Source organism: Myodes glareolus, chromosome 16 (genome assembly GCF_982192425.1).
Source record: "Myodes glareolus chromosome 16, mMyoGla1.1, whole genome shotgun sequence".
NCBI lineage: Eukaryota > Metazoa > Chordata > Mammalia > Rodentia > Cricetidae > Myodes > Myodes glareolus.
The window spans coordinates 20,642,296-20,658,125 of NC_142041.1; positions in this window are offsets into that span (position 1 = coordinate 20,642,296).

Sequence of the window (15,830 nt, forward strand, 5' to 3'; positions counted from 1 at the left end):
GTCACTTGAAATAAATCAATGTTTAAAAGACCAGTAAGGTGTAAAAAATATACATAGTGTGTGTGTATTAATTATTGATTTTGATGCTTAAAATAATTCGCTACCATAACTGTTCTTTTTTTTCTAAGAATTATATTTAAAGTTGGTAGTGGTAGTGATGGCGCACGCCTTTAATCCCAGCATTTCGGAGGCAGAGGCAGGCAGATCTTTGAGGTGGAGGTCAGCCTGTTCCAGGATAGCCAGGGCTACACAGAGAAACCCTGTCTCAAAAAACAAAAACAAAAGCAATATTTATGTATTTATCCCATGTGTGTGTATGTGTATGTGTCTGTGTGTGTGTATCTGTGTGTGTATCTATGTGTGCATCTGTGTGTGTATCTGTGTGTGTATCTGTGTGTGTATCTATGTGTGCATCTGTGTGTGTATCTGTGTGTGTATCTATGTGTGCATCTGTGTGTGTATCTATGTGTATATCTATGTGTGTATCTGTGTGTGTATCTGTGTGTGTATGTGTGTGTGTGTACAGAGCTGTGAACACACCACAGAATGCTGTATAATACAGAGAGACACCCACACTGTGGGTCCCAGGGATTGGTGTCAAGTCTACTTATTCTCTGAGCGTTCTCACCGGTCCTGGGTTGTACTTTTCTGAGTAGCCCAGACTGGCCTCAAACGCTCTATGTATCCAGGTATGAGACAGTACTGCCCTACTGGGCAGCCAACTGACTGATGAACGTGGGTATCCTTGTAAGATTTTTACAAGGTAATTCTGTAGAAATTAAAAACATAGGAGTGTGTGTACGAGGCTTCCAGATGATATTCTGTCATATACAATCTCTCTCTCTCTCTCTCTCTCTCTCTCTCTCTCTCTCTCTCTCTCTCTCTGAGACAGAATCTCTCACTGCCTTGAAATTTAGAAAGTAGCTAGGCTGGAAGGCCATAAGCCCTAGGGATCCATCTATTTTTTACCTCCCAGCACCTAGATTATAAACACGTACTACCATAGACAACTGGGAATCAAACTTAGGACCTTGGGCTTGCATGGCAAGTGCTTGACCATCAGAGCTATCTTCCCAACCCTGGAAATCATTTATATAGAGATATAGATATAGATATAGATACATATATATAATTACATTTATTTATTTAATGGCAGAGGGTATGTAGGCCAAGTGTGCATGTGGAAGTCAGGGCTGTATAGAATTTCTTCTCTTTCTTTCTTTCTTTCTTTCTTTCTTTCTTTTTTTGGAGACAGAGTCTCTCTTTTTTAAAAGCACATCATATTCTTATTGAAAATGATAGTCTACTGTTCTAACAACTATTTTCACTTATATTGTCAAGTTGCATACTGTATAATGAGCCCCTCCATGCAATACTTCCTATACTACACCGGAAATATATTAATGTTTACATAAATATATAAATACATAAATATATAAATACAGTGTTAAAACCAAATATCCGAAGAGTTTTGTTAAATGCTCTCTTTCCAATATAGTATGGGAATAGCTGACAATCTCCATGTCACAGGAAAAGAAAATTGAGCCAGAGATGAATATGAAAACTCTGCTCTCAAGGACCCCAAATGTAAGATACATAAATAACGAAGGTTAATTTGGAAATCCCAGGTTCTCATAGATGACTCTAACAGACACTGGGGCCATGATGTGTTTGTTTACCAATCATCAATGCAAACACTGTCTTCGGGATACCCACAATGTTTCCTCTTATGAGAACACCTGCAGGGAGAACTGTTGCTTATACCAAATTAAGGTAGAGCGGAAACACGTGGTGGTAGAATCAGGCCCTAAGCCAGGGTCTTTCTGTATCCCTGACTCCTGGAGCTTTCTATCAATGTAGACTAGGCTGGCCTCAAATTCACAGGAACCCACTTGCTTCTGCCTCCTGTGCGCTGGGAGACAAGGTTTCTACCAGCACAGCCAATAGGATTAATACCTTGATCCGTTCATCCACACCACACACGCAGGTTGTTCCCAGATCCCGGCTCTGGGGGAGAATGTGCAATCAATGCAGGAGCTCAAACATCTGCAGGAGGAGCTCAGTTCCTGCTCTCTGGGTGCATGCCCTGCAGTGGAATCGCTCCATGGGTGAGAGCCTCCAGGCTACCTGAGTGAGAGAAGCCAGGTGCAAAAAGACAAAGATCACAGGAGCTCACTCACACAGGGAATCTTTTCGGAAAAAGTCAAATACATAGAAATGGAAAGTGAAAAAGTACTTAAAGGAAAGGTGAAAGAAATTAGAGTAGGTTAAAGGCCATAAATTTGAAATTAAAAAGAATTTTTAAAACTCTAGTACCTGTCTGAAGCCAGAGTTAATGGCATTTGTATGAAACACTGAAAATCTTTCACGAGAGCACATTTTAACTTCTCTTACCACATACAAAAAAGGTAACTTGGGAAGGTGACCTTGGAATATTCTGCCTGATGGTAGAATCATTTCACTGTGCTAAGTGCATATCAAAACATCATGTGATCTACTATAGACATAGACAGCTAAAACTAAAATAAGTAAGAAATATATAGAAGACAAGGGTGAAGGGGAGACCTATAGGTAAAACAGACTTAAGGAGCTATCAAATTTTTAAAATAAAAAATTACTATGCTTAGGTGAACAACATACTTGGATGATAAATGCAAGGAATGGTGACTCAGGGCTGGGGCTACAGCTAAATAGGAAGTGTTTGCACAAGGCCCTGGACGTGACGCCCAGCGTTGCACCAACCAATCATGCTAATCTCAGCATGGGGACTCTGTGGAAGCCGGAGAAGCAGAAGTTCAAGGTCATCCTTAGTAATCCAGGAAGTTCAAGATCAACCTGGGCTGAAGATCCTGTCAATGTAAGAAAGAGTGAATGAGTGAAGAATGAACGGACATGAGCGCTGTGGTTTCTTTGTCGTGGAGCGGCAGGCCTATGACTAGGATGGGGCTTCTAGAGGGCTGGCAGTACTCGACGAAGTTAGCGTCACAATAATCAAGTAAGCTACGTCTGCCCGGGGTTTTCTGTCTCTGCGGCTCTCTTTTCCAAGGTCAAGACCATCAAGGATAGCGTTCTCCAGTGTTACGTGTGTGTGTGTGTGTGTGTGTGTGTGTGTGTGTGTGTGTGTGTGTGTGTGGTTTGAGTTCCCACACTCAGCCGTTAAATGAGCCAGTTCCAGTGGCTCTTCGAGATGCAAGCGCTGTGTCAGCTTGGCCCTTCTCACAGCACCCCTGGGAAGGCGGGGAAGGCGGGGAAGGCGGGGAAGGCGCGTAGTCTAGCAGCAGAAAGACAACAAAGGTGGCGGAGTCCGGGAGGCCTGAACTCACGTCTGCCGTCTGCACTTCTGAGAGGCCACCTTCTACTTAATGGCTGCACGGTGTTGGGAAAGTCGCCCAGTCTCACAGTGCTTCGGTTTCCTTGTGTAATAAAAGGGATAAGGGTTTGCTGTAAGGATTAGGTAAGTGTGTGCAATGGTACACAGTAGGTGCTTAGTGGTGCTTTACTATAATTATTTTTATGAGTCAAGGAACAGGTCGGCCAGGTTCTAGGACATGGAAACTGTGTGTGAATCTGCCGCCATGCTGGGCAGTCGTCCTGAATATTCCCATAGTTCTTCCATGACTACAACAAAGGTCTTTTCTCCTCCTCTTGGCTGCCTTCTTGTGGAAGACAGGCCCAAGCAAGGAAGCATTAAGTCATGCCTGTGAGTGCTGGGAGCATGTGACCCTCTGGGGGGTATTTGTCCCTGAATACAGTTAAGTGAAATCACACATATCACAAAGTAGTAAAGAACCAATGTGTGACCCTTACAGTAATAAAGACAATAGCAAACCTCCTTCACAGCTGCTCCTTTTCCTCCTAGGCTCAGAAGCATGGGGCGAGGGGAGCAGGGGTGGGGAGGAGGTATTGGGTTCTTGGCAGGCAGTGCTCTGTCCCAATATATCCAGTCTAAACTGACAAGGCCACTAGAACCTATTCTCCCTCTCCAAAGACAAGTCTGGGTCACCTCCACCTCCTCCTGGGGACACCTGAGATGTTTGTGCTTGTCATAACTGAGAGGTGTGACTTGGGCCAGTGACTTTCCCCATCACTGTAGTGGAGTAGCAACAGAGCCAACTCACAGAGGCCTCACTTCTGGGGCTTGTGGTCTGAGAAGGCACACCATTACGCCAGGGGAGGCACAGCAGAGGGATAAAATGCTTTTCTCACTGAGTGACAAAATGTTCAGCAAAAGCAATTTAAGGAAAGAAGGAAGGGTGATTCTAGCTCCCAGTTTGCGGGTACAGTCCATCGTGGCGGGAAATGCATGGTGGCAGGGGTGTGGAGCGGCGGTCACATTGGCACTACAGTCAGGAAGCTGAGAGAGGTGAATGATGGGACTCAACTAAGTCTACTTTTTTTTTGGTTTCTTTTTTTTCTTTTTTCTTTTCTTTTTCTCTCTCTCTTTCTTTTGTTTTGTTTTTTTGAGACAGGGTTTCTCTGTAGCTTTGGAGCCTATCCTAAAACTAGCGCCTGTAGACCAGGACTCACAAGTCCTCGAACTCACAAGTCCGCCTGCCTCTGCCTCCCGGGTGCTGGGATTAAAGGCATACACCACTACTGCCCAGCTTTTTTTGTTATTTTCTAAAGACTAATTTAATGATAAGTGTGCACATGTGTCCCTGTAAGGGTAATTATTTTAGCATATGTCTGCACATGTGCCTGCATAGGGGGAATCATTTTATCATATGTGTGCCTGTGTAGGGGGAGTCATTTGATCCTATGTATGCACATGTGTCTGTGTAGGGGGAATCATTTGATCATATGTGTGCACGTGTGTCTGCTTAGGAGGAATCATTTCATCATACATGTGCATGTGTGTCTGTGTAGGAGGAATCATTTCATCATATGTGTGCATGTGTCTGTGTAGCGGGAAGTGCATTGTGAACACAATGCCCAGGAAGGCCAGAAGCTAGGGTGGTCTGCTCCCTTGTAGCGGGAGTTTCAGACAATTGTAAGTTAGTCCTCTGGGAGAGCAGCAGTATGCCCTCTTAACTGCTGAGCTTTTTTCTCCAGCCCCTGGAATTATCTTTATTTTGCACCCTCAACCTTTGACCCCAGGCCCTGGAATGGTACTGTACACAGTTAAGAAAGACCTGTCTCATTAACCTAATCTTGAAACTTCCTGACAGACTTGCCCACAGGTGTGTCTCCCTGAACAGCCTAGATCTTGTCGAGCTGACGATATTCACCATCACAGCGGAGTTCACGGAGATGAGCCCGTGTGCTTGGCTTCTTCACAATCCAGTGGACTGGGGAGCAGAGAGCCCGGACAGAGGCAGGCTGGTCTATCAGCCCTTAAGTTCTCTACCTTAGCAGCCCACTCCATCAGCTAGGCCCCACCTCCTAAAGACACCATGACCTCCCAAAAACAGTATCACCGCTTGGGGACAAGTGCTAACCACATGAGGGTGTAGCATTTCCCAATCAAATTATAACATCACTAAACATGGCATAGGACGTCTTATGCAGCAAAGAGCCAGCCAGCTGTGAACATCAGCAATACCGAAAAGGAGAAGCCCTGGTGCAGAGAGAAGCAGGCAGGAAGACGTAGCCGTGACCTCCCAGCCCTGCCCTCGATGACTTGGCAAGCCTTCAGCTTACAGACAGAGCACTAGAGGCTGCAAACCATTACCCAACTTGCCCAAAGATTTTAGTAATTAAAAGGATGGTATTTTTAAGGTCCCTCCCGCCACTTCGCTAGAGATCTGCCTGTCCAAGCTTTCCTGAGAATCAAAATTTGCAGTTACTTTTATTTTTTAATTTTCAACTGTCTTTTTTTTTAAAAAATTTTGAGACAAGGTCCCATGTTACCAAGGCTGGCCTCAGACTGTGACTATACCCTAGGATAAACTTGAACTTTTTGATCCTTCTCTCTCCACCTCCTGAATGCTGGGCCTTATAGGCGTGAGTCATCTGGTTTTATGTGGTGCTGGAATTGAACCCAGGGCTTTGTAGACAGTAGGCAAGCACTCTACCAACTGGAAATTACTCCCAGTCTCTCTTTTTTTTTAATTATTTTAATTTTTAATAGTCTTTTGCAGCACTAGAGATTGATCCTTCGTGAATACTAAGCCAACGCTCTACCACGGAGCCCTGCCCCACTGCCCTTACAATTCCCTCTAAAATGAGACCCCTCAAAAGATCATCTGAACCCCAGGAAAGAGATTTTGAATTTCTCTTGCCTTGCAAGTGGCTGACAGCACAGTTTCTCAGTGGCTTTCTGTTCCCATCTTTAGGATGATCCCAGGCCATCTAAGCCAGCGTGCAAGCCCTTTCAAGTTCAGGCCCTGTCCATCCTCCATCTACACTGGCTGTGAGAAGTGGCTCATCCCCCGCCCCACCCCCTCCTTCTCCTCATAGTCAAGCCTTTGTTCACTGGCTCCCATCTGAGGTGCCCTGCTCCCTGGATACACCAGATGAACTTACAGGGAGAAGAGACGGCTGCTTCTCATTTGAATTCTTAGGTCCTTATTTAAATTGTATGAGGGGAAAAAAAAAGCAAGTAGCAAGAAAACCCCCAGTGTTTTAAAGCAAACCCCTTTAAAAAAGATGCATCTATATAATGAAAAAAAGTCTAAGGGTTTTTGAAATCGTGCTGAGGTAGATGCTTGCGCTGCCTGTCAAAGGTCGTTGTAGAAAGAACCTAAAGTGATAATAACCTCTCTTGTCCCCAGTGGGCCTGCCCAGTAAGTATAGTGTTCTTCCCTAGATGATAACCCTGACGTTTGTGACACATAGAACCATGCCAAAGATCACACGGCTCGTGCATTATCACCAGCCTCTCCGCTTCGCTGCCTTCAACTTTGAAATCAAACTACATAGAAATGACCTACTTTCCAAATGGAAAGGGAAAAAAAAGACCGCATTTGCCTTTAAAGAAAAAAAAACAGTCCAATAAAATATTATGTAAATGTCCTGTGGGTGATAGTCATATGTAATAAAAGTCGTGGAGGTGGCGTGCAAACACGTGAAATGTGTCTATGCTTACGCTCCTTTCTGGCTTCAGGCCATTCTCCCTGCTGGCTTCTGTCCCCTCATTCACAGGACCCCCTTGCCCAGCTAATGCTCACTTGAAAGCCCAGCTCAAATGTTCCTTGTTTCCAAACCTGCTCTCACCTCTACAGCCCCTGTCATTTCTAGTCCAAGCTAGACCAATTGTCTTCTCTGTGAGCTTCTGGAGGCAGGACACAGCTAAATGTGAAACTGATCAATAGGCTAGCCAGAGGGGGGTGGGGAGCTTTGTGAGCAGCTGTCCTTGTGCAAAGGAGAGACCGTGTGGAGCTTTACACAGTCGAGCCTAATTTCCAGTTCAGCCCTCCCGAGGCAGAAGCTTCTGACCAGCACTGAGTTTGTCTCCTCAGCAAGCCAGGGCATGAGAGCCACCCTGCTTTGCCTTTATACTTCCCCTGGACAGGCACCAAGCCATGCTCCATCCTGCGCACCAGCCTACTGCTAGGTGCCAGCACGTCTCTGCCTTCTGACCTGAGAGAGCTGGATCTAGTTTGAATTTGGCCAGATCAGCATGGTCATCTGGTGTCAGTTTCCCCGCCTGTAAGAGCAAGAAAGGGGAGTTGTGCCAAGCCCCCAAGACAGCCAGGAGTTTCACCCCCGTGAGCAGCTCGGGAAGCTTTTTGGAAGGCATCAAGAGCTTCTGACGGAGTGGAAGGGACCTGTTGTTTTTAAACTGAATGAGGACAGCCTGGTGCTCTGGGGTTTCCAGGGCGATGCCGTGCAACCAGAATAACCAGATTGTGTGTTATGCCTCTACACATACGTGAACACGCGCACGCACACACCCTGACTGGAGAATGTGTCTTTGGGGCCTTCCCGTGATGCTCTGAGGGATGACACGCAAAAGCAATCCAGAGATGGTGTTGGACCTTTTCAGGTTTAAGAGGGCAAAGCCCAAGAGGAGAGAGATACAGAGTCCGACTTCAGGAAGGATTTCCTGTTTGGGGACATTGGGCCACATTTTACTGAGTAGCTCCCCTGGGCTAGGCCCTTGCAACACAAGATGTCACAGGCATTCATTTGAACAGGGACAGCCCACTTCCAGATAAACTATTCTATACAAAGTCAATAGTTTTTTTGGGGACCAGCAGTCAATGACACATTGGATGGTATAGAGGTCTGAGGCAGCCACCGAACCCTGGGGAGACAAGCTCACACAAGACATACGAGGTGTAGGCTGTGTAGAGACAAAACTGTTGAAATAGGACTGTGTTAATCACCCTACACATAATTTACATGAAAAATGAGTCTTTATTCCAGAGGGCTGTTTTTTTAAAAGGGGCTAGAAGTTTGGGGGGCACTGGATTGTCTACCCTGTGAGCTCCCTTTGGAAGTGGAGTTGTCTCTGTCCTTTCAACCTCATGCTCAGTGTGGAACACCACAAGAAAGAGCTGGAGAGATCTCAAGCAATAACATAGATAGCTACTGGGGCAGTCGTCAGGACCTGAGTTCAATGCCCCGCACCACGTGAAAAAGCAGGGTGTGGTGGTACGCATTTGCAATGCCATTACTGAAGAGGCAGAAACAAACAGATCCCTGGGGCTCACTGGTGAGCCAGGCTAACTGAATGGCTAAGCCTGGGGTCCCAGTGAAAGTCCCCAAAATAAAGCGGATAGCTCCCGAGGAGCGACACCCACTGACTTCAGCCTTCCCATGCACATGTATACAAATGCATCCACAAACATGAAAACATGGACACATGTGTGCACACACAACATGAGGCCACTATCAGGACACTTGGATTATTCTAGGCATCCAGTGGACACTGATATGACCCGTCCTGTGTGGGTCACGGAGGTTGAGAAACAGGATTATTGTCATAGCCAGTGGGTTGGAGAATGTAACAGTGTGGTCATGCCCCTGCCTACTTAGAGAGCAATGGGGAGAGCTGGTCAGAAGAGGGCATCTATGCCGGGAATGGAGCCACTGCTATTCTGGCCAACAGTGGCCGCTCTGCTGTCACAGGGAGTCCAACAGGGATGGCGAGGGATTCCATAGTTCTGTTCCACTTGGCGTTTCTGGCTCTCAACATTTCACACATTCCTGACTCTGGGCATTTATGAAGCAAGGATCGGTTCTCTCTGTCTAACCCCAGGCAAACAGCAGGACTCTCAGAGTAGGTGCTAAACCAATGGGAGGTGGGAACAGCACTGGGTGTCAACAGATGAGCATGGGGGAGAGAGCCACACGCCCTTGGGTTCTCAACAATTATAATGACTTGAATTTGCATCTTAAGTTTGGTCAATTCTATTAAACTCTCTGTATTTTTTTCTAGATTAGAGTGTATTATTAGGATATTAAGAGACTGTATATGAAGCACAAAAGAATATATAAACTACATATATTTGAATGTATACAGTGTACTGGCAGCTATCTTGGTGAATTATTTTCTAATTCATCCCCTGACAACCTCAGAGACCTTACTCTGACCAGTACCCTGCACCCTGGCCAACATCCTGAATCTTCTGATCAGTATTTCTATTGCTTTCTTGTGCTCTCAATACAAAATTATATGCATAAAAATGATGCTTCTTGTATTGAACTTTATGAAATGATAAAATTTTATATATCAGAAGTTATATATTGTTAGAGGTTGAACGTAGGCAAACGCCCAATAGTATTAATGCCACTACTCTGGTGCCGCAGCCAACTTGTGTCTTTTCACCTTCGTGTGTGTGTGTGTGTGTGTGTGTGTGTGTGTGTGTGTGTGTGTTAAACCAAGATCTCACTATGTAGTCTAGGCTGGCCCCAAACTCATGATCCTCCTGCCTCAGCATTCCAGGTGCTAGAATTATTGGTGTGTTCTCCATCACACCTGGCCTCCATGTATTTTTAGGAATTGAACTCAAGTTGTTGAGTTTCAGTAGCAAACACTTTTAGCCCTAAACCATTCACCGGCCCCCGGCCAGAGCACATTTAAGGTGCACAGCACGGTCCTGCCATCCAGAGGTGTCACAATGCACAGTGGCTCTCTAACAAATACTTAGCTCATGGAAGGGAAACTCTGGACATACCAAGCCAGAGACGCTTCCTCCGTCCCCTAGCAACCACCATTCCACTCTCTGCTTTTATGAATTTGGTTATTTTTGGTGTCCCGATGAAGTGGATTTGCCTTTAGGTATCTGATTTACTTCACTAAATCTAATGTCTTCCAGGTTTATCCACATTATTGCAAATTATAGTGTCTTTTTTTTTTCTCTCCTTGTCCTGCCAGGGTCTCTCGGTGTAACCCTAGGCTAGCCTTGAACTCACAATCTTCCTAACAGCCTCTTGAGGGCTAGGATTACATGCACAATGATTGACTTGGATAGATTTTGATTTTTTTTTAAGGCTGAAAACACTCAGTTATATGACTTCGTTACGCATCAATCACATCGATGTGGGATGTTCTTCTCTATATGTGTTGCTCTTTTTGGTTAATGACTAAAACTGTTTTGGCCTATAGCAGTGCAGAATATAGCCAGGCTGGAAGAGATACAGAGAAAGAGTAGGCAGAGGCAAGGAGATGCCATGTAGCTGCCAAAGGAGATAAACACCGCAGGAACCTTACCAGTAGGCCACAGCCCCGTGGCAATACACAGATTAATAGAAATTGGTTAATTTAAGGTGTAAGAGTTAGTTAATGAGAAACCCGAGCTAATAAGTCAAGCAGTGTTGTAATTAATACAGTTATGCGTGATCATTTGGGTCTGGGCAGCTGGGAAACGCAAGAGCAGCCTCCGCTTCCATTCCATGTCTTTGTTGTGTCTTTGACCGACTCACAGCTCTCTATAGATGGTACTAGTGTATGAATTGAGTATAATTGTTATTTCTTTGCTTGTCACCACACATTGTGTTTACTTCCAGTTTTGGGCTGTTATCTGCAAAGCCTCTGTGAGTATTCTTGTGTGCCCTGGGCTTCCGGTAAATAACTGATAGGGTGGTTATTGCTGACTTGTAAGGTAGCGAGGCCTATTGTGGGTTGAGCAATCACTGCTGCCTGTAACGCGGTCCAGAATATTCCCAGCCTTGCTCCATGGTCCCCAAGTTAGGCATTCCTGTGCACCATTCCCAGATGCTAACGGACCTTTTGTGTGCTACCTTTCAGGGCTTTGGCCCACGTCACTGGTCCCTGACTTGTGAGGCTTTTCATTTTTCTTCTCCTTTGACAAAACCAGACTCAAGGCCTCACCTCCCTACCTAATCACCAGTTCGTTTGCACATTTGGACTCTGGGATTGCAAAGGACAGATGATGTGGGATCTCCCTCTGTGTGCTGTGATTACCATTAATGAATAAAGAAACTGCTTTGGACCTATAGCAGGGCAGAGCTTAGGTAGGCAGGGAAGACAGAGCTGAATGCTGGGAGAAAGAAGGGCGGATTCAGAGACGCCATGGAACCGCCAGCTGGAGATAGACGTGCTGAAACTTTGCTGCTAGGCCACGACCTCATGGTGATGCACAGATTAATAGAAATGGGTTAAATTAATGTAAGAATTAGACAATGAGAAGCTAGAGCTAATGGGCCAAACAGTGGTTTAATTAATACAGTTTCTGTGTGATTATTTTGGGCCTGGGCAGCCAGGAACCAACAAGCGGCTCCCCTCTTACTACAGACAGATGCAAGTAAGCCCCAGTTCTGTCACCCCCCAGCTTTACAGTTTTAGAGTTCTTCATCTCTATGACCCTAGATTGTCACCATTAAAGCAGAATGGAAATGCCCCCATTTCCTGAATGCTTTCAGAGGCCAAGTTTGCCTTGTCTACAACATTCCAAAACACATAGAATGTAACATCACTTAGAAGTTAAGATAGTGCCCTTTGGGATGAGACCTTGTGCCTGAGGATTATGTGATATGATGGATATTCATAGCACCTGAGAGATGACTCTGCAGATAGAGGCACTGACTACTTCACCAGGCATCCTGGGTTTGAATCTCAGCACCCACATGGTGACTAGAAACCGTTGGTAACTCCAATTCCACCTTACTCTTCTGGTCTCTATGGGCATGGTATAACTGTGATGCAGAGACATACATGCAGATAAAACATCTACACACATCAACTAAAAATAAACAAAATCTTTTCAAAGTTTATACTTTTCTTTATGCTTGAGAATTTCATACATGTATACAATGAAATATGATAATATCCAAGGCCCATTTTCCTTCACCAACTGCCCCTGTTTCTCCCTTATATCAGGTTTTCTAATTTCATGTTTTCTTTTTCTCTCGTGTTAACCCCCTGAGTCTAACCAGTGCATCTGGTATGTGTGTGGGTGTGGGGCAACTCAGTGGAGCATGGGAAACCTATCAATGGGAACACCCTCAAAAAAAAAAATAATTCTCCCGGGGCTGGAGAGATGGCTCAATGGTTAAGAGCACTGGCTGCTCTTCCAGAGGACCTGGGTTCAATTCCCAGCACCCACATGGTAGTTCACAACTGTCTGTAGTTCCAGTTTCAAAGGGATCTAATGCCTTCACACCAATGCACATGAAATAAAGTTAAATAAATTTAAAAAAAATAATTCTCCCGCCAACAACAGCTGTCAGTTGCCAATCAGATCCTCAGGAAGGGGCGGGAACTAGAGAGCACCTCCCCCATTTATGCCAGACTTTTGACTGGCTTGATCTTGTGCGGGTCAGAGCTTCTGCCAGTTGTCACGTGCAATGGCCATGTCATATTCAGAAGGCAGCATTAGTTCACAGCATCCCTCCCCACCTTCCTGCTCTTACATTCTTTCTGCCTCCTCTTCCACAATGCTCCCTTGGCGGTGGTGGTGGGGAAGGTATTGATAAAGATGTCCCATTTAGGCTGAGTACTTGTCTTAGTTAAAGTTTCTATTGCGGTGATGAAACGCCATGACCGAAAAGCAAATTGGGAAGGAAAGAGTTTATTTGGCGTGGACTCCCATATCCTCCCTCGCTGGAGTAAGACAGGACAGGAACTCAAGCAACGCTGGAAGCTGGAGGCAGAAGCTGATGAAGAGGCCACAGAAGAGTGCTGCTCACGGGCTTGCTTCCCCTGGCTTGCTCAGCCTGCTTTCTTATAGAACCCAGAACCATCCATCCACAATGGGCTGGGCCTTCCCCTATTGTTCGTTAATTGAGAAAATGCCTCACAGCTGGATCTCATGAAGGCATTTCCTCAACTGAGGCTTCATCCCTCGTGATGACACTAGCTTGTGTCAAATTGACACATAAAACCAGCCAGTACTTTATTTGTCCCTCATTCTTGCCACTTTGACCAGTTATGTGTCTCTGCATCGACTGTTGTCCATATTGAAAAGAAGTGTCTCCGGCCAAGGCTGAAAAGAGTCCAGGTCTGTGGCTTTAAACATAAATATTTACAATTTAACAGAATGACTACTCACCAAGATAATAACATCTTCTATCCTGGGGCCTAGGATCTCCCCAGCCATGGGCTTTTGACCAAGATTATAGTAACCAGGGATGAAATTCCCCCCATGTGGAGTAGGCCTCACATCCAATCAGAGAGTAACTGGTTACCCTGTGACAGCCATGTCCCTATTGTACCATTGGGCACATCTTCCCAGGTCTGTTGCTTTTAGCATGGGCCCTGCCCCCAGGCTTTTTGGTCAAACTCAAAAGCCTCATCCTTGTACGGCAAGCAGTTCACATGTGAAGTCTTCCTCCCCAACAGAGTCACTTCTAAAAGCATCAACTTGTGGACAAAGAAACTGAGCTCTGAGCAATTATATACCTTGCCAAAGGCAAATGGTCAAGCTAAGCTTTGACCCTGGCTCGTGACCAGCTCAAGCCTACAATCGTTTGTGCGTTATTGTTTTTAATTGGAGTTCAAAAACGAGAGGCCAGAAAGAAAGCGCTAAAGTCAGAAAGTCCTTTTTGTTCTCTTGGTCCATGTTAACTGTCCAGCTGAGCCAGATAATGGCGACTTGCTCTGTGCCCTAGCGTTTTGTTTCTGCAAACAAAAATTCCCAGATGGAAAGAGGAGGTGTCTGTGACACCAGTGCCTGGGTGGCATAGCGGGGACAAAAGATGCATTCATTTGGTGAAAATGTTTGCTTGAGGTAAATCTTGTTGCCAGGAGCTCATGATTCTGTCTTTCTATGACCTACAAAACATGTATGAATAAGCCAAACCTGAGCGTGGATTCCTGTCTCTTCCCGCCTGCCTGGTAAATTGTGAAACTCCCTGGCGTGAGGTGTTGAGGGCATCTTGATAGTGGAAAGATTAGGTCTTAACTTGGTCAAATGGCAAACAGAAGCCTTTAGACCATTTGAGGCTTTTGAAGCATGAACACCCATCTTGTGCCTTCTTGGCATTTTGATCTGGATCCCCCAAGCACTTTTTCAATAACTGTTCAATAAGAATGGTGTCGGTGTGCTCTCTCCTAAGTGGATACTATCTGTAAAACAAAGGATAACTGTGATACAGTCCACAGACCCAGAGAGACTAGGTAACAAGGAGAGTTCATGACAGGACACCCAGATCTCCCTGGGAGTGGAAAACAGATTTTCTGAGTGGACTGAGGGCAGGTGGGGATGGGAACAGGAGTGATCGGTGGGTAGATCGGAGGACAGGGGCTGGAGGAGAAGAGTACTTAGAGAGTCTGCTGGAAAAGGGTGGTATTTGGGGGGTCAGGTTAAAAACCGGGTGTGAGGGGACCTCCCAGGAATCTTCAGGGATAACCCTAGCTAAGACTCCTAGCATTATCGGATATGTAGACTGAACTGGCTATCTCCTGTGACCAGATTGGTGCCTAGCCAAACTGTCATCAGAGAGGCTTCACCCAGCAACTGCTGGAAACAGATGCAGACCCATAGTCACACATTAGGTGGATTTCAGGGAATCCTGCAGGAGAGGGGGAGATAGGATTGAAGGAGTCAGAGGGGTCAAGGACACCACAAGAAACCCCACAGAATCAGCTAACTAACCTGGGCTTGTAGGGGCTCACCAAGGCTGAACCAACAACCAGGAAGCCTACATGGGACTGACCTAGGCCCTCTGCAAATATGGGACGGTTGTATAGCTTGATCCTCCTGTGGGACTCCTAGCAGGGGCTGTCTCTGACATTTTTATTGGCTTTTGGGACCCTACTCCCCATACTGGGTTTCCTTACCCAGCCTTAATACATGGGGAGGTACTTAGTTTTACTACAACTTGATACGCCGTGTTTTGTTAAAACACATGGGAAATCTGTCCTTTCCTCAACAGAAATGGAGGAGTGAACTGGGGGCATGACAGAGTGGAGGGGAGGGAACGGGCCCATAGGAGAGGAGGGAGAGGAAACTGTAGACAGGATGGAAAATAAATGAATAAATTTGTAAAAAAAAAAGTTTAAAGTTAAGCCGGGTGATGGTGGCACATGCTTTTAATCCAAGCACTCGGGAGGCAGAGGCAGGTGGATCTCTGTGAGTTCGAGGCCAGCCTGGTCTACAAGAGCTAGTTCCAGGACAGGCTCCAAAGCTACAGAGAAACCCTATCTCGAAAAAACAAACAAAAAAAATTTGTTAAAAAAAAAAAGAAGGGTGTTTGGAAGGTGTCTGGGTCATAGGCAGATGTCAGGAAAGTTGTAAGGCAGCTAGAATTTAGCTGGCATCTTGGCTACTGGTAAATAGCATCCTCTTCACAAGCTAGGCAAGGCTCTATCACCATGCAGATGGAGATGGATCAGAAGAACAGAACTAAGTGCTTAGTGTAGCCCAGAGGAGAAGACCAAGCACCGGGGATGTTAGTTTGAGGTGTATAGTAAGAAGTACTGAAGAGACAGCTCCACTAGATGGCCAGGGAGTCCCCCTGTTCCTGAAGGGGTGTAAGCA